The sequence below is a fragment of the Megascapheus bottae genome, chromosome 20, assembly GCF_031878675.1.
Source record: "Megascapheus bottae isolate mThoBot1 chromosome 20, mThoBot2.hap1, whole genome shotgun sequence".
Taxonomy (NCBI): domain Eukaryota; kingdom Metazoa; phylum Chordata; class Mammalia; order Rodentia; family Geomyidae; genus Megascapheus; species Megascapheus bottae.
Window position 1 is genome coordinate 20,006,303 of NC_143528.1, and position 24,690 is coordinate 20,030,992.

The window sequence follows — 24,690 nt, forward strand, 5'->3', positions numbered from 1 at the left end:
CAGTTCAAAGCCAGCCTGGGCAGGAAAGCCTGTGAGACTCTTATCTCCACTTATAAACCTCAGGAGTAGAGCAGTGTGGTTCAAATGGTAGAGGGCTAGCCTTGAGCAAAAAAGCTCTGGGACAGTGCCTAGGCCTTGAGTTCAAGACCTAGGACTGGCACATACATACACAAAAAGTAAGCTAGGTGTAATCAAGGGCTTTGCATTTGTGCTGATATCATTTCCTTTTCAGATAAACTAAGCAGTGGAAGGAGCTAATTCACAGAAAGCCATTGTATACTCACAGCACAGGTGATAGGGAGAAATGGTGCAGATGATGACGATGGTTTGCAAATGACTGAGTTTTGAGATGTGGTGCATCAGTGAGTTGGGCCTGATCGCTCCCTACTTCACTACATTTGAAAATGTCCTTTATCTGGCTTTTGTCTTGTAAGGGACCTCAAAATGATAGTAGGGCAACCCCTTTTACATGGAAGTGTCTGAGGTCTAGAGATGTGGCACCTGGATTAAATGCAGCACGCTGGGAAGAAGCTGTGATTTTACTGTATTACACAAAACAGTGCTTTCTGGTGGCCCTAGGTCCCAGAGGAAGGCTGAATGCCCATCGGAGGAGAGGCCATAGAAGAGCATTGCATTTCTTCTATTTGACTCCAAGGTGTGTGTGTGTGTGTGTGTGTGTGTGTGTGTGTGTGTGTGTGTGTGTGTGTACAGGGGACTGAAATTATGGAGGTAGGCCTTAGCTCAGTAAGAGAATTTGTTGTTTCACTACAGAGGCAGTGAGCTTGTCTTTGAAGATAGGTCGAGTTACCCATGACTAGAAGCATTGCGTGGAAGTACAGCGTGATGCCCTTGCGCCAGGGAGCCCGTTGTGGGTGGATGTGGAAGTGGCTTCTCATGAGTGTGGTTCATGAGTGTGGTCAGCCTTGGGCTACTTTCCAACAGAGCCCCATCATCTCCGTTACTGTCTGGGTTTGGGGGGGAAGGCATTTCCTTTGGGGATTTCGCCTCATCACATGACACTCTTTAATTCTGAATACATACAAAAAACCTTTCTGGTGCTGACTGAGACAGGGTGGACAGAAGCCTGCTAATTTAGCTACACACTGACTACCGCATATTTAAAAACTCAGGTTGTCGTGCACTTGATGGCTTGGGATATGTCCTTGAATCCCGGTTTTCTTGAGCAATGTGTGGTAAAAGGATTAGAGGCTAGGTCACGTGAACATGGGTGAGCATACTTACAAGCCTAAGCACCCACACTTAGATTTCTTATGTCATTCATCCTGGCCTCCAACTCGAGATCCTCTTTGCACATGAGTGCAGGGTTAGGGTCCATATGTCACATGTATCATCTATGACTTCTTTAGTCAATTCAGAGAAAAAGTTCTGATTGAAAAACAAAACTTCAGGGTCGAGTCCAGTGGTTCAGTTTATAATCTCAGCTAACTGGGAGACTTTGGAAGGATCATGGTTTGAGGCCCATCTAGCTTCAAGTTCAGATCTCATCCTTTTAAATGGCTAGTATTACACACATGAGCCATGAGCACCCAGCAAAAACTGTACAAAAATTAAAAAGTTGAAAATTATGGTTATAATTCTGTGTTGTATTATGCTTTGTTAGGTGTAAAACAAAATAATATAATTCACCAAAATATAATTTAACTGGCAAAGTACTTAATATTTTCCAGTAGTTGAACATTTTCTTCAGATTAGCTTGAATTATTTCCTCTAGTCACTATAGTGTATAAGTCTAATGAAACTCTAATTGCTTTTGTGATATATTCTTCTCACAAGGGAATCACAAAGCAGTAAAAAAAAGGAAAGAGATGTCACAATTATAGGAAGTGACACACATTTAGATACAATGTATTTATATTCTGTTTTGTTAAATAACAAGTACCCTTGTTAAATGTACAACTAATGATAATAAAAATAATTTTAGCGGCTGGGAGTTTGGCCTAGAATGCTTGCTTAGCATGCATGAAGACCTGAGTTCAATTCCTTGGTACCACATGAATAGAAAAAGCCAGAAGTGGTGCTGTAGCTCAAGTGGTAGAGCTCTAGCCTTGCGAAAGCGCAAGGACAGTGCTCAGGCCCTGAGTTCAAGGCCCAGGACACACAAAAAAATAAATAAAAATAATTTTAATTAAAAATAAAAAAAGAAATGTTACAAATGTTATCAAATATTTAAAATTATTTAGAAAAAGCAGCATTTAGAAGCTGAATGAATTATAGTATTCACTCTGTAGAGCTAGATTAATTTTCTACAGCTTTCAAAAAACCATATCAGGTTACAAATGACAAAACAATGATAGTAGGAGTTTGAATATTCTTTCACTCATAATTTAGGATAATCTCTTCCCACAATATCAACCAGTATAAACCAGCGTAACAGTGTAAAATCAACATGTAAACCAGTCTAACAGTGTAAAAATCTTAGGACTAGCCCCACACAAAAGTATAAGTGTTTTGTTGTGCACCAAAAGACACAAAAGTTTTGCTTGTGCAGATTCAAGTCAAATGGAGTTCCCTTTAATTAAACTTCATCAGCATTCTACTTGTATGGAGTTGAGGTTCTGTCTCAAATTAATGTCAGTAGAAAATTAATGGTCTTCAATAGAATAATGTGTAGTAGGCCTTAAAATAGGATTTTGGAAATGATTGAAGGCCTGTTTTATCCATTGTAGGTTGAAGAAGAGTAAAATTTGTGAGACATCTCTCCCCATAGAATTGTAAAAAATAAAAAAAGGAGAGGAAGAAAGGAAGGAGGGAATAGTTGAGATAAAAAGGAAAGGCTAGGGGGGCCTGGAGTTTGGCCTAGTGGTAGAGTGCTTGCCTAGCATGCACGAAGACCCGGGTTCGATTCCTTGGTACCACATGCATAGAAAAAAGCTGGAAATGGTACTGAGGCTCAGGTGGTAGAGCTCTAGCCTTGAGAAAGTCCAAGGACAGTGCTCAGGCCCTGAGCTCAAGCCCAGGACTGGCAAAAAAAAAATGTAAATATGGAGATGCTTAACACTTGGGACAGTGTGAAAAGGTCACTGGAAGCACTGCTTTAGGTCACCCAGACCAAAGTGAGGTAATAGGACAATTCAGCTGAGAAGTCAAATCTTGAAGAGGAGATGGTGGCTATAAACAATTCTAGCAATCTTGTTCTCTCTCAGGTATATTACTTGTCACACACTGATACCCCTTCTCATGTTGTTGTCCTCATTTCCCTCCCCCACCCCTCCCAATCATCTTGTTTTCCCACTTCCCTTTCCTATTTCAAATAAACATATATACAATATACCATGTAACAAAGTCAGATACAGTAACAATATGAGATTAACCATAATGGCAATAAAAGAGAAGAGAAATCACATAGACATTAAGAACAACAATCACACAAGATAAAGCTCTTGGTTCCATATCCCAGAGTTCCTTTCATTAGTCTCATCCTATATGACCTTATGTACGTAGGTTTTGAGCTAGCAATCTCATTTTCTTAAGAATAATTCTAAACTACACAACCACAGGAGAAACACACTTATCTTTGGTTCCTTGACTTCATCCTCTGTCCTTAGCTTTCCCAGCATGCTCCATGCCTTCCCAGCGTTCCTTTACTTGCCTACTGCCTTTCCAGAATACCCTGCTTCCACAGTGAGCTAACCCAGAGGTCTGTGGTGACTCTCCACCAGCTGCTGAGTGCAGACTGCACATGAATTCAGAGATTCTTGCCCTGGAGTTAAGGGGCCTTGTGTAATAACAAACCATTCAAAGTTGGATTTTTATGCGATCTCCTTTGAATATCTTTCTGGTCTTCTCATGCACTAAGCCAGAAGGTGGTAAACATTCTGAAAAAAAAAAAAAAACAAAACAACACACTTGCGCCTGCACACACACAAGTAGAAGCCCTAAGGCTGATCCACCTGGAAGCAAGCCACATTTTGAAAAGTCAGTGGCAAGTGAGGTAATGTAGGGAGAGAACCTGCTCAGGACCAAACATTTCCTCCTCATTCTTTTGCATAAATCTGCAGCTTTATTATTCATTGTGCAACTGGCTTTGTTAAGTGGACTCAAACTCTACACAAATAGAATTTTACTGTCTAGAGGGATAAGGAATATAAAGGGAGTAGGATGAAGGAAACAAGCCGCCCACTCTTCACTAACTCACTGCTGGGTGCAGCTGTATTGTTAAGACGGTCTGACATGAAGAATCTGGGATTTATGAAGTCTCCTACAAGCTGATGGTAGGTTTATTAACCAGCTTAACCCTAGCACTAGTCATGTTCCCTGATGTGCTCATCTTGTCCATTTTATAAATGAAGAAATGATCTGTGAGAGATCAAGATTTGCCAAGGTTTCACATCTAAACAGCAGAACCAAAGACTCAAGCCTGGGACTTCTCACTTTGGAGCGCATGCCAAGAAATTCCTTTTTGAAAGTCATCATTTCATTTTGAAGTCATCTTTAACCTGTGCTCCTTCTGGTTAAGGACTACTCAGTGATTTCAGTCACCCTTTATCTTTGGAAGCACTTTGATTAAAAAAAAAAAAACAGATCTATGTATGCATATATGTGCATCCATGCGCGCGCGCGCACACACACACACACGCACACACACACACACACACACACAACTTACGTAAGTAAGCACCAAAAAGATCAGCACAAATAGTTCCTCTGCCCTTCAAATAAAACCTATACTTCTGTGTAGTTGCTTAGTAATGCTCTTTGATCTCCCTCTTGAACTTCAGGCTTTAACGAGATTGATAGCCTTTTATTTCAGTATATGCCTGTTCTGTACCAAAAATGTCCTTTCTCTGTTTCCTTGCTTGTCTCCCTCTCCTCCTTCCTCTTCCTCTCTCTCTCTCCCATCTCTCCCTCTCTCTCTTTTCCCCTTCTCACTCTCTCTTCCCCCACTTATTCCCTCCCTCCCCCACTTCCCTTCCCTCCCCCACCCCCTATCTCTCTGAAGGTCCTGGGACTTGAACATTTTTGCTGGGGCCCTACCACTTGAGCCTCCAGTTCTGACATTTTGCTGGTTAGTTGGAGATGGAGTCTCACATATTTGTCCATCTAGGCTGGCTTTGAACTGCGATCCTCAGATGTTAGTTTCCCAAGTAGCTAGAATCATATATGTGAGGCACGGGTATCAGCATCTGTTCTTCACCTACCTAAATCACTGTTCATCCATCCTCAGGGAGCCCTTCTTCACCTGGCTTAAACTGAATTAGAACATGTGGCCAACAGCTCCTTAAATCCTGCATTTCTTCATCATATCTGATTATATATAGTTTTAATATGTTGTCTTCTCTGTTATAAAGTATGTTGTCATTGTATAGTGTGCAGTTGTGTGGGAGATCCCTATTTGTTGAATAAATAGGAGAATACGTGAATACAGATGTCTGATACATTTAGTGAATATTAATACTCACAGTTAGAAACAAGTACAAATGCACTCCAAACTAACCATATTTCGACTTAACTTTTCAACCAGTAAGAGTCATATAGACAGTTTCTACTAGAATTCTAATAGAATACAAGCTATCAAAACTTCCTCTTTGGGGGCTGTGAGTGTGGCTCCCAATGGTAGATGCTTGCGTAGCAAGCTTGAGGCCCTCAGTTCAAACCCCAGTATGCCCTTCAAGTTCCTATTCTTATGTTACTATTTTTATTCTACAAACATTTATAAAACTTATAAATATGTATCAATAAATATATACTAATACATGATAACATATATGAAATTGTTATATGATATAATATATAAATGCATTAATTTGTTAATATCTGTTATATACATTTTATTAATATATTTTATAAAAATTATATGTATGCATCATGTACAATATGAGGTTTTTAAATATGTATCTTACAGAATGTATGTGTTTATATAGGTAGATAGCTAGTACCTATAGGCAAAATGGCCTTTCCAATTGCACAAATTGAGACTCAGAATTTAAACAATTGATAAAGGCCAAACATAGCTACTACATGGCAGAGGAGCTAGAACTCACAGGACCTGAGGCCAGAGTACCATTTGCCACTTGCAAAGAAAGATCTTTTTTATACAGTTGTGGTGCTTGAACTCAGGGCCTGGGCACTGTCCCTGAGTTTCTTTGTGCTAAGTCTAGAACTCTATCACTTGAGCCATGGCATTATTTGTGGATTTTGAGTGGTTAATTGGAGATAAGACCTTTCTGCTTGGGCTAGCTTCAAATCTCGATTCTTAGAGCTCAGCCTCCTGAATATCTAGGATTACAAGTGTGAGTTACTGGTGTCCAGCTAGAAAAAGAGCTCTTAAGAGAAAAAGAAACACTTGCATCAATGGTAAATTTAAGCAATCTATTCTAGTATATTTTTTTGTCTTTTTTTATGATGTTCATGTCTATTTACAGTATTTAGAATTTACAGAACACCTTTATTTTATAGGTAAAGATGGGATGTCTTTATTTTATTTTTCATTTTTGCCAGTCCTAGGGCTTGATCTCAAGGCCTGAGCACTGTGCTTGGGCTTTCTCAAGGCTAGCGCTCTACCACTTGAGCCATAGCACCACTTCCAGCTTTTCCAGTGTATGTGGTATCAAGGAATCGAAGCCCAATTTCTGTGCAGGTTAGGTAAGCACTTTACCACTAGGCCAAACTGTTGGTCCCATATGTCTTTTTTTGTATTCATCACCTGGTTCTAGAGGAAGGAAATAAAATCAACAAGTCTGTTTTGCACATTTGTAGGGTATCTAGGAAAAGTGCAAAAAAAGGCAGGTTTGCTTTTTCCCCAAACTACTCTTCACTCCTGGTGTTTAAAAGCTGCCTTGGGATATAGAACTGCAACTCAAGTGGTAAAGGAGTAGCCTGGAGCCAAAGAAGCCCAGAGTAGTGTCCAGGACCCGAATTCAAGCTCCCTCCTCTAAAGTTGCCTTTGCTGGGCCCATTAACTAAAAGCAATATCTAGGCATCTCTGCCTCCATTTTATGTCCACTCTACCTATTCTCTCTGTAGTTATTCTAGTATATTTTGAGGAATTTAAAAACCTGTGCTAGGTCACTAATAATAATCAATGAAATTTGAAATTATAACTTTTATTTGACAGCACTTAACATTTCCAATGTTTTATTAGCTACCATTTAGCAAGACACAGGGAACTTGTTTGCCATTTGAGGACTGAGACAAAGTATGAAAATCAAAATGATTTCTTTGTTGTCATATAGCTATTCTGTGTGTGTATGTGTGTGTGTGTGTGTGTGTGTGTGTGTGTGTTGGTAAAGGCTTGAACTCAGGGCCCAATTACTGTCTTTTAGCTTTTCAATCAAGAACGGCAGTCTACTGTACAGTAGGCTCACACCTGTAATCCTAACTACTCAGGGGCTGAGATCTGAGGATCATGGTTCAAAGCCAGCCCAGGCATGAAAGTCCCTGAGACTCTTATCTCCAATTAAACTCTAGGAAATGGGAAGTGGCTCTGTGGCTCCAGGGGTAGGGTGATAGCTTTGAGTTGAAGAGCTCAGGGACAGTGCCCAGGCCCTGGGGTAGGGTGGTAACCTTGAGCAGAAGAGCTCAAGGACAATGCCCAGTACCAGAGTTCAAGCCCCCCCTGGCAAAAAAAAAATAATGGCAATCTACTATTTGAGCCACATCTCCACTTTGGCTTTTTGCTAGTTAGTTGGAGAAAAGAGTTCCATGAACTTTTCTGCGTAGGTTGACTTCAAACCTTCATCTTCAAAACTCAGCCTCCTGAGTAGCTAGCATTACAGATGTGAACCAATGGCACCTGGAAAAACATTACTTAAATATTGAGCTTAAGCATTTAAATCCAGATAAAATCCAAGAACTAGTTTTTATATTTCAGGCAAATATGTCTATAAGAGTTATCCATTCATGCTAGCAAGAAATAATAAAGGAGAATTAAAGAGAATAAAATGAATACTGTTTATGTGTTACATTAAATAATTGTAAAGTCCTTGAGAGGCTATTCAAATTCAAGCAGTTGGAATACATGAGACTTAATTGTTGGTGGTATACAGAAAAAGCCATTTTTTGTTCACTGAGTGGTGGTGTATGTGTTTTGTCTCTAATAATCAAGGAAATAATAATGAAAATGAAAAAAGTTCTTAATGTTATTCTTACATTGCATTGGCCAAAGAAAATATATTCCTCTCTTTTCCAAAAGTCAGCTGGGTTTTATCAGCTTTGCAAAATGATGAATGAATGCCTTGTTCATTATTACTGCTTAGGTCATTCTTATTTATGCCACTGATTCAAGGATTATGTTTTGATTGTTCTTGAGAAATGAAAACACTTTCTTGCTGATGAATAAACACTGCCACTTTTTAAGTATGTGTATGCAAAATGTCCTTAAAGCCATTATGAAATGCTTTGCAAGAGCTTTAGGGAGCTGTTTCTCAGTAGACACTTTTTCCCCCCTCTACCTTTTCTTTCCTGCTAAGCAGTCCAATTGAAAGGCCTTTCAGAAGTTAACTTGTTTAAGTAATACCACTGTTTTAGTGTAATGAATGACTTTTTATGGAAGACAATCACATGCAATTCAACATGCCGGCATTTCTATTTCTGTGCTCTGCCTATGCAGGGATTCTGTGGTAGAATCTCTTTGAGAAAGCTGGGGCGATCAAAACCCTGATTAACCTCTGATATTCACGTGGTGCTCTTGATCTTGAGCACTGCAGCAGTCACAAAGCATTAATGGCCAGCCATATGCTTAGGGTATTGTGGGTTGGGGTGACCCAAATGTGAACTTGGGGGGTGACTGCTGCTAAATGCTATTTGTTTCAGGGTTGGTGTGGAGATTACTGATGAAGAGTTGGAGTTGCTACTTGACAGAATCCCCCTTGATGAAGATGAAAATGTCAGATTCCCCCCCACACACACCCCAAATTCACAGCCATGTTTGTTTTTTGGTACTCCTTTCTCACATTCTCCAGTTTCTTTGTAACAGTTTGTCCTAATAGAACTAGAATCATTAAACATTTCTCTTTCTTGTCTTGTTTCTCATGTATTAATGTTACATAAATGGCAGAGAATTGTTGGAACAATGTTAATAAAAACATTAGTATCTAAATTAAAAATATATATGAAAACATTTACAGGGCCCTTATGCTTATATATATCAAGTGGTAGATTCAGGTGAGGATTCTCAAGGTGTAACACCTCTGAACAACTTATAGTCTGACAAAATGAATGCCATGGAATATGTGTCGTCAGAAGGAGTGGAGGAGGGGGACAGAATAGAAAGCGAATAGTCATTATATTCAATGTACATATGTAAAATGGAATTCAGTACCTTGAGATGAGTGAGGTTGGGACAGAATGATGGAAGGGGTGGTATCAATTGCAAGTGTATTATACTTATAAACTGATGCATTGAACTGAAGCCCCTTTGTACAACTACTTAAAAATAATTTATAAAAAGAAAAGAATAGGTTTTTGTTTTTTTTTGTCCTGGGGCTTGAACTCATGACCTGGGCACTGTTCCTGAGCTTCTTGATGCTCAAGGCTACCGCTCTACCACTTGAGCCACAGCATTACTTCCAGCCTTTTCTGAGTACTTTGTTGGAGATAAGAGTCTCATGGACTTTCCTACCCAGGCCAGCTTCTAACTATAGTCCTCAGATCTCAGTCTCCTAGGAAGCTAGGATCACAGGCGAGAGTCACAGGCACCTATCCAAGAATAGTATTTTTAAATGTTGAGTTCTGGTGGTGCATTTGAAAATATTTAATATAGACCAACCACTGGTTTATATTGACTAGTGCAAAATGTTTGCTAAATAGGTAAGAAATTTGCTCCAAGTGGCAAAATCATCTGGGGATGAGCTTTCCTCATCTGCACTGGACACAGCACCCCCCTCATACACCGACGCTTCCCTCTCTTATTTGGTGTCCACATACCATCCTTTTATAGCACTCTTCCTTCCTTCCACTTGGATAGTAGAGTATGTGATTTTTGCCAATGCTTGGATTAAAGACAAAGCAGGAATGCATTCTAAAAGGTCCATGATCTATATTTCTAGATCCAAGCCAAGGTTTATTCTTGTCCAAAATCTTTTTGTTTTGCAAGTTTCCCAAGATAGTTCAGGAGCTTAGTTTTAAAACTTCTGATCAGCATGGGTTACTTTATTCCTCAAATTCCTTCAGGTATCTTTGCTGTCCCAGATATCTGATGTTTTGAACTGAGGCATCTTCTTCCCTAGAGCTACTAGATACTTTTTTTTTTGGTCAGTCGTGGGGCTTGGACTCTGGGCCTGGGTGCTGTCTCTGAGCTCTTCAGCTCAAGGCTACCACCCTACCCCTTGAGCCACAGTGCCACTGTCAGTTTTCTAATGGTTAATTGGAGATAAGAGTCTCACGGTCTTTAGTGCCCGGGCTGGCTTTAAACCGTGATCCTCAGATCTCAGCCCCCTGAGTAGCTAGGATTACAGGCATGAGCCACTGCACCTGGCTTCAATACTATTTTTTCCAAAGCAATTATAGAAAATAACAACCTTCATGGTTTGTCCTCCATGTTGCATGAGACCTAAGGTTAGTTCTTGACAGTCCTTGACAAGCTAAATTTGATCTGAAAGGCAGAGCAAGACAAATCCCTCTAGAACCATTTCCTCCCATACTAACCATGGAGACTGGAGTTCCAGGCTCCAGAACTGGAAACTCAGTTCTTTCTGTCAAAAAGATTTCATTTTCTGCAGAAAAAGCTGGGAAGATGCTCAGTTTCCTGAAGATTATGAGAGCATTAACTCAGCTCAGCAATTCTCCAATTGTAGCTGAGGAAGACTAGATTCAATAAATGGCCAAAACTCATTCTTGAAAAGCTCCGTGTGGGGAAATAAGTTAGGGAAACATATTTATTTTAGCACTACTGGAGTATGAACTCAGGGCCTTGCTTTTTATAGGTAAGCACACTATTGGTCAAATCACACCTCCAATTGGAAAATGCACTAAGTAAAATTTATGCTTTAACAAAAGTTACACAGGACTGGAGGCATGGCTCAAGCACCAAGCACGAGGCCCCAAATTCAAATCCCAGTACTTTGCCAAAAGATAAATGTAAGTGTACTTCTTTATTTTCTGAAAGACTTCTTAAAGCATTTATTGCTTGTGTGTGTTGTGAATCTCCAAGAAAAGAGAAAAAAATAGATCCCAAGACAAATGTTTTATTCCAAAGATGATCCTAGCAAATAATGGTGAAGTAATCACAAGCTAACATCGATGTTCATTGCAGCACTGTTTACCATAGCAAAGATATGGAACCAATCCAGATGCCCCTCAGTAGATGATTGGAACAAGAAGATGTGGTATTCATACACAATGCAATTCTATGTTGCCATCAGAAAGAATGGCATTGCCCCATTTGGAAGGAAATTGAAAGACTTGGAAAAATCATATTAAGTGAAGTAATCCAGACCCAAACATAGGCTCAATGGTTTCCTTCATTAGTACATTAGTACACATCTAGGACTCTCCTAGCAGAGGATTACAATAGCTCAAGACCTAGGTACATAAGGTCATATAGGATGAGACTAAATCAAAGAATCCTAGAATATGGAAACAAGAGCTTTATCTTGTGTGATTGTTGTTCTTATTGTACTATGTTATTTCTCTTCTTTTTTTTGCCCTTTGGTTAATCTCATATTATTGCTGTATCTGACTTTGTTACCAGGTATATTGTAAATGCGTTTATTTGCTTATTTGAAATAGGGAAGGGAAGGGGGGAAAACAAGATGATTGGGAGGAGGTGGGGGAGGGAAAGGGGACAAAAACATGAGAAGGTATCAATGTGTAAGAAGTAATGCATCTACTACCTGGTGAATGTAACTGTAACCCCTTTATACATTACCCTGACAATAAAAAAAGAAGTACAGGGGCCAGGAGTTTGGCCTACTGGTAGAGTGCTTGCCTAGCATGCACGAAGACCTGGGTTCAATTCCTCGGTACCACATACATAGAAAAAAGCTGGAAGTGGTGATGAGGCTCAAGTGGTAGAGCTCTAGCCTTGAGAAAGTCCAAGGACACTGCTCAGGCCCTGAGCTCAAGCCTAGGACTGGCAAAAAGAAAAAAAAAAAGAAGTACAAAGACAAAAATATGCATGTGATATGTTACACAGTTGTTTCTGGATTGACAGTTTTATTTTAATAATGATAGTTTGCTTTTACTGAGTCTTTGAAGTAGAAAGAACAGTTACTATCATTTTACAGATAATATACTCATAGGGGCTCCTTTTGCTGGCTTGGTTAAGAGACCAGAATAGTAGTTCAAAAGCTAACATTGCTTTCCATTATACTTTCCAGGTAATAAAATCATGGTTAATGATTTTAGGTGTGGTGATAAAGCACTTTCTCTTAAAAGGAGAGAGAGAGAGGGAAAGAGAGAGAGAGAGAGAGAGAGAGAGAGAGACAGAGACAGAGACAGAGACAGAGAGACAGAGACAGAGAGACAGAGAGACAGAGAGACAGAGAGAGGGAGAGGAGATTAAAATTCCGTGCTTCACTTGCTGCTGTTTCATTTTTTTGGTGGTCTCTCACTTGCTAGGCAGAAAATCTTAAAGGAAATCCATGCCTCCTGTAAGGCCTCCAGCCTTTTTTGGGGGGGGGGGTTACAAAGATCAGAATGTTTGCAGCCCAGGCAGGTCTTGAATTTATGATCTTCCTGTGTCTGGTTCCTGAATGTGTTCCCAAGCTTTTATTTGACATATTAGTTTGTGCAACTTGTTTTGACACAAGCCAGAATTTTAGAACTATTACTCTGTCATAATGACACTTTCATAGGAATAACTTCATGAAGTATAACTATTGAAAAAGAGTAAGACGTTCAAGTATGCCAAGCAATTCCTATTTTCTGGCTCCCTATTGTTACTACCTCTTTTGTAAATTTAATGTATTTTATGACCTTTTAATGATAATCTTGATCGATGTTACCTTTTCCATCCCCTCGTTCCTCATGTCTGCAAACCACACCATCCCCTCAAGTTACCTGGTTCTAGTTTCACATGTGTTATTGAGTATTATGACTGTATTTGCCCACAATTTCTCTCTCAATTTGGCTGCCTTCCTTCCCCTTAGGCCCTACCCTACTGAGACAAAATATGTTTCCAGGCATTAATTTTTTTAAATTCTCTGTTATTCACAAGGTTACATCACTAGAATCCACCACAGTAAAAACCATACTTTACTTTGTGTACGTATGCATAGGGCCCTGTGTATAATTCATATAAACATATTTTAGAGCTCACTTCCACATATAATAGAAAACATGTGCCTTTTGTGTCACTGAGCTTGACTTACTTCACTCTACATAATCTTATTGTTGTTATTATCTTTTAATTGAGAAAAGTAACACAGCTCTATATGGAAGTACTGTAGAAGTGTACATGAAATCAAATGGGAAGGTTTTCTATTTGCATTTTTCCCATAAGTTCAGACTTCAAAAACAACCAATTGTTCTTCATTGTTTCCAAAAGGCTAAAAAAGTGACTCAAAAGTAACTAGTTAATTGATAGTGTTAACATAGAAATGATTAGTTTCAGTAGTTCTGAACTGTCTACACTGCCACAGTGATGTGAACTTTTAAACTATTTATGGTGTTATATTGAATAGGTATGCCCTGGAACAATGTTATATATGTATAATTTGTCCTTTATAGTCATATATTAGATAGAATGGACATATTTACTAAAGCTGGCAGTTTTATTAAAATACATACAAATAATAATTTTTCCAAACACCAAAAGGAAGATAGTGGAATGATGACATTTTCTAGAGCTACCTATTTTTGTTTATTTGTTTTCTTTCAAGTTTTTATTTATTATAAGGGTGATATTCAGAGAGGTTACTATCACGTATCAGGTAAAGGGCACATTTCTTCTCGGACAGTGGCATCCCTTCCCTCACTGTCTCCCAGTTTTTCCCTCCCATCCTGTCCCACAAATCGCATAGTTGATTTTCAACATAGTGTTTAGTGAGTACCACTGCTGCATTTGATCATCCTTTGTCCCTCCATTTCTGTGTACCCTTTACAAACAAGACAAAAAGGAAAGAAAAGAAAAATGGCAACAAAAACAGAAACTTCCTATTTCCATTTCCTGGAGTGCATTTCAAAATGTATTTTTTGTATGATCATCTGGGGATACTGATCTTTAAAAAATACACACAATCAAATTCTTATTTCATACCAGAGTTTCAGTGTTTGTTAAGCATGACTTATAATGGGGTTCAGAAAGATTGTCTGCCTGGTCTCATGAATATGGCAGATGACCCATAAAATTATATTCATTTTACATTTTGTTTAGGCTTGTTTTGGATAAATAAAGAAATGACATATTTTAAACTTCTAGTAAACCATGAAAAAATGGATATTTCTGGCTGGTGGTGAAGAGACAGTTTATTATTTGTCTTTATCACTACATCCATTATGCCATTTGAGATGTTAATGTGTTCATGTTGATGACACATAAATAACAGCATAAATTATAAATATATTTCTTCTTCATGAAGATTACTTTCCTTATATGAACAGGAATCCTCTGTGTTTAGCCCCTAGGGGAGACCCACAGCGTAAGGAGACATAAGATTTGCTCCTATTAAGTGTTTGAATCACATCAAACAGGAAACTACTAGTCTCTCCCTACTATGATTAAGGAGTTTTCGAAAATTTATTGACAAACTGTCTGATTCTGAACATGTTATCTGAGAGCAAAGGGGCAGGATTTGCAAGTCAAATGACAGAAGGATCTATTGTGAGACAATTAAAACATCTTCACTGAGACCCACCAAACTAACCTTTGTGTGGTCTTGCTCTCACATGGAAATAGTTCCTACAAGCCAGTGAACCACATGAATTTTGAGAAGACACCAAATGTGTGTGGGAACTTGAAAAAAGGAAAAAAATCTAAAACAAAAAAAAAGATTTAGGAGTAGGGTTCTCTTTGCCACTTTTTTTTTTTAATACCATGATGGGGTGGGAATGGGAGAGCCAGGAACTAGGAGTTGTGGGGAGGCGGGAGGCGGGAGAGACTCCAGAGGGAAAGGTGGCATTGGAGATGCTGTTAAAAGTTAGTCCTGGTCAAGCCTTGGGTGAACAATGACACAGTGTTGTTGAGGGCTGCCTCGCGACTTGGATATTCTTCCCATGTCAGTATAATCACTACCGGGAGGTAGCTCGATGAAGGATTACCATATCATTAATAGTATCCATGACTTTTGTTCAAAGGCTACTTGTGCAATGTTGCCTTGTGGTTGAAGCACGGTAATCCCTTCGGCAGCAGCTGTAGAGAGGGAGGCTCCTTAGAATCGCCCACAGTGACTTCCCTGTCCTCTCGGATCAGTTCTAAAACACAGACAGAAACAACAGTCAACCCAAAGCCAAAAAAAAAAAAACAAAAAAGAAAAAAAGAAAGAAAGAAAGAAAAAGAAAGAAAGAAAGAAACATCCATTCTACATTTCCACATTCATCCCCAAGCTTCAATCCCTGCCAGTGTCTCCCATTCATCTCTTTCTTACATCCAGATCACTACTCGGATGGTGGCCAGATTAGAAGGGAACAATACAGTTTTAAATGTAAAGTTTGCATCTAATTTTTTTCCTTTGCATGAGAAAAAGCACATTAATTCTATCTATGTGTCTGTCTAATGCCAAGCCTGTAGTTTGTCAGGTCTTTCTTATTTTCTTTGGCAACATGAGGCTGGCTGGTGTCTTCTAACTGTCTAAGGGTTTTTTTTTTTTCCTCAGTTCATCTGGTGAAGACACTTGACTTGGAAATTTGTACTTCGGTTGTAAAGTAGATACATACTTAATAAACAATAGAGTTTTGCTCTAAAAATATTACTGCTGTTTGCCAACTTCTGCTTCCAATGGGTCTGAGCACCAAAAGAAATTGAAAAATTCAACAGTAGCTTGAAACCTAAGTGAACTCATACAGGTACTGGGAATTTGGCAGAAGAATGTAACTGGGCGAGTCACATTTGGTAAAAGTCCAAGTGGTAGAACACAGAGAGGTAAGAATAGACATTGTAGAGAACATTTTTCATAAAGATCATCCCCACCCCAATACACACACACACACACACACACACACACACACGGAGAAAAGAAAAAAACTAAACCCACATTATTTGGGAAAATTGAAAAGAAAAATTAAATTAAAAGAAGCTTGGCATTCAAATTTGGATGTTATATCTTTGTAATCATACTTATTCCAAGTTGGAATTAAGTTTTTACTTTGATTTCCTCATAAGCCATTAGTTTAAAAAGTTTTAGTCTCTTAAAAATGATTTCACATTGTTATTATATGTATATTGTTATGTAAAAATGGAATTATATAGTGCTGGGAGTTTGGCCTAGTGGTAGAGTGCTTGTCTAGAATACACAAAGACCCAAGTTTGATTCCTCAGTATCATATACTTAGAAAAAGCTGGAGTGGTGCTGTGGCTCAAGGGTAGAGCACTACCCTTCAAAAAAGCCCTAGGACAGTGCTCAGGCCCTGAGTTTAAGCCCCAGAACAGGCAAAAAAAGTTGAATTATGTGAAGATATGAAGGGGATTGAGAAAGATGGAAAAGAATGATGTCAAACTGTATTGAACTCATAATTTGACTGGTAGAATTGAAACCCCTTTGTACAGCTATTTAAAATTAAACAGAAATAATTTCATTTTGTTTTATTTTAAAATCATTACAACTTTATGTTTGTAAAAAGAAAATACTGATTTGTTTTATCTATCCAAATGGTCTTTTGTGGGAAACCTTTGGACCATTGGTCTTTAGGTCTAAATGTTTTAAATTCTTTCCACTGTTGAAACTGTACATGAAAGCAAAGAAACAACTCAGTCTTTTGTTTCTTGCTCATTTATAAAACTCTTTCCTGTCTTCTAGCTTTTCTTGAGGCATTGATCGTGAACCAACTTCCAATCACCTTTTCTTGTAAGGAAATGCTTATTGAGACAGAGTTTAAATAGCTTTACTGCCTGAAAAGCCTTGGAAAAGATATGGAACGCTGATATCTTAGACCAATGGGAAAACATAGAAATCATTCAGCAATTCTGCCAAAGTAAAGGAACCTCAGCCCCTCTCACCATAATGAGGTCCATAAAATGATTTGATATATGATAGGAGAGACACATGCAATTTCTCCTCCTTGCACTGACAATTTTGTATAGTCCTTGAATGATAGTATAAATTTCCAAAAGGCTCTTGGCAGAAAATGTTTCTTACTACTATTAGGAAGCTAAGAGTATCTACTTAACAAAAGTGTTCATATTGGTCCTCAAGCGTGTGACATGACTCTTGAGAACATTTCACTTAGCTCTCATGTCATAAGTTTATGCTCACAGTGCATCATTTGTGCTTCCTTGGAGCACTGGAGGAACACAGGACAGAGGAATGCTAGCATGATGGAAAACACCTTGACCGCGCCCATCTTTGTCAAAGCATCTAGCCTCTTCCAGCAGATAAACTAGTATTTTTCTAAGACGCGAATCACAATTTCTGTGCTTATTTCAGAATTTATGTTGAATAGCATGAGTATAAATAGAAGGTCTTCAATTAAGAGTTATTGTTTTCAGTGTGTGTGTGCCAATCACCAGGGTCCTCATATTTCAGCCTCCTGAGCAGCCAGTATTACAGGTGTGAGCCACAGGTACCTGTCAAGAGTTCCTTTTCAAAGATGCATTATTTCTAACAGATAAATAAATACCTGTTGAGACTGTGGCCATTTCATTGGATGATATCATTTCATTGGATGATATTCATTTGGATATCATCTTTTCTTTTGAGTGTCATTTTCTTCTTCTTCCCCCTTCCTATCCTTCTTCTCGGCTATTTTTCCTCTTCCTCCCCCTCTCTTCCTACCCCTTCTCTTCCTCCTCCTCTGCTCTTCCACCTCCTCTTCTTTCTTCCTTCTTTTCAAGATTGGATTTTACTATGCATCTTAGACTATCCTTCAACTCTGCATGTCCAACAGATTGAGCCTATGCTCTTCCTGTCTCAGTCCCTCCAGTGCTGACAATACAGGAATGCAACATTGTGCCTGACTTTCAAGTGCCAGTTTCTTAATGGAGAATCTTCTTATTTTCTTCCTGGGAATATTATCCTACTTACTATTTGGGTCAACATATTCAAGTAGTTAACCACTGAGGGAGTAAACTTTCATTTACTCCTTGACTTTATTAAATCCATAATAAAACATCTGATGCTAGGCCCAGTTTCTCTGGTAGCATCAAATGCAGATTCTCATTCTATAACTTTTCCAAAGAATAATTTGTTGTTCTGTTCATAGAAAGGGGAAAACCTATCCCAAGGCTGCAGAAAGTCTAACAAGTCTTCAGTATTTCTCCTCTTCCCCATTTCTTCCTTTTCCAAATTCTTTCTTTCTTTCTTTCTTTCTTTCTTTCTTTCTTTCTTTCTTTCTTTCTTTTGTTCTTTCTTTCTTCTTTCTTTTTTTTCTGTTGTTGTTGGTCATGGGGCTTGAACTCTGGGTCTGGGCTCTGTCTCCGAGCTCTTCAGTTCAAGGCTAGCACTCTGCCATAGCACCACTTCTGGTTTTCTGGTGGTTAATCGGAGATAAGAGTCTCACAGACTTCCCTGCCTGGGTTGACTCCGAAGTGTATTCCTCAGATCTCAGCCTCCTGAGTAGCCAGGATTTCAGTATGAGCTACTAGCACCTGGCTCCAAATTCTTCTCCTTAAAAAAATGCTTTATTGTTATTATAAAGGGGCTGTACAGCAGTGTCACAGTTATGAAAGTCAGATAAAGAATGCATTTTTAAAATTAAATTTATTATTAAATTATTATTATTACTGGTCCTTGGGCTTGAACTCAGGCTTGGGCACTATCCCTGAGCCTCTTTGAGATCAACGCTAGCACTCTTCCACTTGAAACAGAGTGCCTCTTCTGGATTTTTCTGAGCAGTTTATTGGAGATGAGAGTCTCACAGACTTTCCTGCCCTGTTCACTACTGTTTTCTGGGTCCTTGTGGGTTTAAAACATTTTATCCTTAAACATCATTGTAGAAGGTGTATCAGGTATTTAGTTGTTTTTAGGAGAGGGGCAAGATAGTCATGTATTCATCTGTTATGTCTGAACAAAAGTCTTAGAATGGCTTCATAAAGAACTGTTTTACCAATAAATAAATAAATTACCAGTACCATTTTCTTCTTCATTTTCTCAGATTAACTACATTTGTTCAATTAACTTACCTAAGAATTTGTCATGTGCTTTATTTGATTTTAGCAATAAGATTTTTCTTTTCAGTATAAAGAATGAAATGATTCAGTCTGATGATAATTGTGTGTGTGTGTGTGTGTGTGTGTGTGTGTGTGTGTGTGTGTGTCTTGGTCAAGACCTGGGTACTAATCTTGAGCATTTTTGCTCAAGGCTGGTACCCTGTACTTCATCCACATTTCCACTTTCAGCTTCTTGGTAGTTAGTTGGAGATAAGTGTTTCCCAGACTTTCCAGTCTGAGCTATCCTTGAACAGTGATTTTCAGATCTCAGCCTCTTGAGTAACTAGGATTACAGACATGAACCACTGATGCCTAGCTCTGGGGATAATTCTTTAAAAACCATATTATATTATATGAACATTTTCATCTATTGACTAGTCAGTAAGTTCAGATTTGTATATTTATTGGTGGTCACATTGATTATTATTAAATAGTGAAATTTGATGAGAGATTTTCTGAGCGAACACCTATTGAGCCAGGCACCAGTGGCTCACACCTGTAATCCTAGCTATTCAAAAGCCTGCAATCTGAGGATCTCAGTTCAAAGCCAGCCCAGCACGAAAGTTTTTAATTTTTATTGCCAGGGTAATGTATAGAGGAATTATAATTACAATCACCAGGTAGTAGATGCATTACTTCTCACACATTGTCCCCATTTCCCTCTCCTACACCCTTCCAATCATCTTGTTTTCCCCTTCCCTTTCCTATTTCAAATAAACAAATAATCACATTTACAGTATACCAGGCAACAAAGTCAGATACAGTAACAATATGCGATTAACCAAAGGGCAAAAAAAGAGAGGAGAAATAACATAGTACATTAAGAACAACAATAACACAAGAAAAAGCTCATTTCCATATCCTAGAGATCCTTTCATTTAGTCTCATCCTATATGACCTTATGTACCTAGGTTTTGAGCTATTGTAATCCTCTGCTAGGAGAGTCCTAGATGTGTACTAATTATTACAAATGAGGGAAACCATTGAGCCTATGTTTGGGTGTGGCTTACTTTACTTAATATGATTTTTCCAAGTCTTTCAATTTCCTTCCAAATGGGGCAATGCCATTCTTTCTTGTGGCAACATAGAATTCCACTGTGGGAGTTTATACTCCCACCAATAGTGTAGCAGTGATCCCTTCTGGCCACATCCCCTCCAGTATCTTGTTGTTATTGGATTTCTTGATAATGGCCATTCTAACTGGAATGAGGTAGAATCTCAAAGTTGTTTTGATTTGCATTTCTTTTATGGCCAGAGGTGTTGAGCATTTCTTCATAAACCATTCTTATTCCCTCTTCAGAGAAGTCTCTCTTTAAGTCTTTAGCCCATCTTTTAATGGGATGGTTGTTTCTTTGAAGATTTGTTTTGGAGAGAGTCAATTTTTGAGCTGTAGATATATTTTAGATATGAGGCCTTTGTCTATTGTATGGCTAGTGAAGATTTTCTCCCTCTCTGTGGACTTGCTAGCTATGTCCTTTGCCATACAGAAGCTCTGCAGTTTAATGCAGTCTCATTTATCCAAACTTTCTTTACTTTTTTGTGTTCCTAGGTCTTTATTTAGCAAGTTTCACCCTGCCGGCAGGAAGGTTTGTGAGATTCTTATCTCCAGTCAACCACCACAAAACCAGAAGTGGCACTGTGACTGAAAGTGGTAGAGCCCTAGCCATGGTCTGAAGAGCTCAAGGACAGTGCCCAGGCCCAGAGTTCAAGCCCTGTGACAGACAAAAAGGAAAAGAAGAAAGAAAGAAGGAGAGAGAGAGAGAGAGAGAGAGAGAGAGAGAGAGAGAGAGAGAGAGAGAGAGAGGAAGAAAAGAAAGAGAAAGGAAGAAAGAAAGAAACAAAGAAAAGACAGAAAGGTTTGAAGCATTACACATGTAAAATTTATTATACTGATAATCCTAATAAAGTTAAGAAAATGTTACTTAAAAATTTACTGAAATGGGGCCAGGAGTTTGGCCTTGTGGTAGAGTGCTTGTCTAGCATGCACAAAGACCCGGGTTCAATTCCTCGGTACCCCATACATAGAAAAAAGCTAGAAGTGGTGCTGAGGTTCAAGTGGTAGAGCTCTAGCCTTGAGAAAGTCCAAGTACAGTGCTCAGGCCCTGAGCTCAAGCCCAGTACTGGCAAAAGAAAAACTTGAAAAACAAATTTACTGAAATGCCTGAAGAAATAAATAGGCATATAATCAATGCAACCTGATACATTTGAGGCAGAGTTTTAGGGTCACAAGTGTTAAAATTTTAGACATTAGTTTGCCTAATTCCATACATTGGAGATTCAGATAATTATAATCTAGCTCTGCATTAATAACTTACATTACCCATTTTTTACTATATCTCATATAGTGATAAAATATTGGTTTTTGTCTTAAATGAGACATTACAGTTGCAGTTTTTCCAAATATTATATACTGTCGCCTTATGCAAGTCTGCAGTAGAGCTCTTACCTAGCATATACAAGGCCCTGGGCTGAACCCCAGTACCACAAAACAATTGATTCTAACCAGGATTTATATATGTATATTTGTCACTCAAAGAAGGGTCCGGCATTTTACTTGACATCTATTATCCCAGATATTTAGGATGTGGAGACAAGAAATTCCTTGTCTGAAGTTGGCTTTGGCAAAGCTAATGTGAGACCCTATCTAAAAAACATTATTAAAGCAAAGGGACTTTGAGGATTTGTTTGTGGGGGATTAAATTTTTGAGCTCTGAATATATTTTAGATATGAGGTCATTGTCTGATACATAGCTAGTAGAGATCTTCCATTCTGTGGGTTTTCTATTTATCCTGGTACCTATGTCCTTTGCCGGGCAGAAACACTTCAATTAGATGCGATCTTATTTATACAGTTTTGCTTTACTTTGTTGTGTTTCTGGATCTTTACTTAGGAAGTTTCAACCCTAGTGTTTCCCCTATCACTTCCTATAATATTTTAAGAGCATCTGATAAGCATCGAGGTCTTTGAGCCATTTGGAATTGATTCTGGTACAGGGTGTTATATCAGGATATGTGTATAGCCAAGTCTGCAAGCACCATTTGTCATTCTTCCCCTCTGTGTTTTTGGCTCCCTTATCAAAGATTAGGTGGATCTATAGTTCTGAGGGTTCACATCTGGGTCTTCAATTTTATTCTATTGGTCCTCAGGTCTGTTTTTGTGCCAGTACCAAGCAGTTTTTAGTACTGTGGCTTTGTAATAGAGTTTTTTGTTGTTGTTGTTATTGTTGGTTTTTTTTTTTTGCCAGTCCTGGGCTTGAGCTCAGGGCCTGAGCACAGTCCTTGGACTTTCTCAAGGCTAGAGCTCTACCACTTGAGCCTCAGCACCACTTCCGGCTTTTTTCTATGTATGTGGTACTGAGGAATCGAACCTAGGTCTTCATGCATGCTAGGCAAGCACTTTAACCACTAAGCCAAACTCCCAGCCCTGTAATAGAGTTTTGTATTGCTATTCCTCCCGCACTGTTTTTCCTGATAAGGGTGGTTTTTCTATTTGGGGTTTTCTATTATTCCACTTGAATTTTCTGGATTGCTTCTTCTATATCATTGAAGAGTGTTGTTGGTATTTTGATGAGTAGTATTTCACTGAACTTGTAGATAGCTTTGGGCACTCTTGCCAGTTTCATGATGCTAATCTTCCTAATTCAGGAACATGGGAGGTTTTTCTACGTCCTTAAATCTGCTTTATATTAATTGCCTTTTTCAGGTTTTTCAGTTTTCATCATAGAGATCCTTCATGTCTTTGGTTAAGTCAATTCCTAGATATTTTGTGCTTTGTGAGGCTATTGCAAAAGGAGTTACTTTCCTGATTTCAGTCTTGCTTTTCTCAGTGTTGGTATAGAAAAAAGCTATTGATTTTTGTGGGTTACTTTTATATCTTGCTACTTTGCCAAAGTTTCAGATCAACTGAAGTAACTGGGGAGAAGAATCTATAGTATTCTTTAAATGCAGGATCATGTCATGTGCAAAGAGAGAAGATTTTACTTCTTTCCCATTTGGATCTCCTTTATGTTTGTCTCTTGCTTAATTGCTCTAGCTAGGAATTCCAATAATATATTGAAGAGGAGCAGGGGGAGGGAGTGGACATCCTTCTCTTGTTCCTGATTTTAGAGGAAATGTTTTTAACTTTTCACCATTAAGTATTATGCTGGCTGTAGGTTTGTTAAATACAGCATTTTAATCACCCCATTCATAAGCAGGCTAAAGACTTAAAAAGAAACTTCTCCAGGGGCCGGGAGTTTGGCCTAGTGGTTAAAGTGCTTGCCTAGCATGCATGAAGACCCGGGTTCGATTCCTTGGTACCACATACATAGAAAAAAGCCGGAAGTGGTGCTGAGGCTCAAGTGGTAGAGCTCTAGCCTTGAGAAAGTTTCAAGGACAGTGATCAGGCCCTGAGCTCAAGCCCAGGACTGGCAAAAAAAAAAAAAAAAAGAAAAAGAAAAGAAACTTCTCCAAAGAAGGAGTAAGAATGGCCAATAGACACATGAAGAAATGTCCAACACCTCTGGCCATAAAAGAAGTGAAAACCAAAACAGCATAGAGATTCCATCTGACCCCAGTTAGAATAGCCATTATCAAGTGAGGATGTGGCCAGAAAGGAGTGCTACTCCACTGTTGGTGGGAATGTAAACTTGTTCAACCACTCTAGAAAGCAGTATGGAGATGCCTCAAAAGACTAAGCATGGAACTTCCCTATGACCCAATGATCCCATTTCTGGGCATTTACCCAAATGGCCACAAACCAGCAAGCACTAAAGCCGCCAGCACTACCATGTTCATTACAGTATTATTTACCATGGCTAAGATATGGAATCAACCCAGATGCTCCTGGGTGAATGAGTGGATCAGTAAAATGTGGTAAATATTCACAATGGAATTCCATGCTTCCATCAGAAAGAATGACATTCTTAAGGAAATGGAAATTCATGAGGAAATGGAAAGACTTGGAAAACATTATATTAAGTGAAGGAAGCCAGACCCAAAGAAACACAGGCTGCATGGTTTCCTTTATTTGTAATAAGTAGAATATGTCTAGGGTATCCTTAGAACAGCTCAATAGCTATATTCATATGACCATATGAAATGGTGCTTATTGAAATGAACTCCAAGAAATAGAAACAAGAGGGTTTTAAAAATTTTTTTTATTTTTATTGTAATTAATAAAAGGGTTACACGATATTTGCCATCTAGAAGGTGCATTAATTCACATACATTGATACCCTTTCACATGTCTTGGTACCCTTTACCCTCCCCTCCAACAAGAGGGGTTTTTTTGTAAATTGTACTACCTGCAGTTATTTCTTTTTCCCCCTTTGTTTTATTCTCTGCTGTCACTGTTTTATTTCTTTGCCCTTTGTCTTGTACCTAAGTTTATATGGTTTGGGGAAGGAAGGAAAATTACAGAAAGGGTGGGACGGAGGGTGGGCCAAATCAAAGGTGATACTCACTAGACACTATGCTGGAAGTGAATTTTATAACTTGGAGGAGAGGTG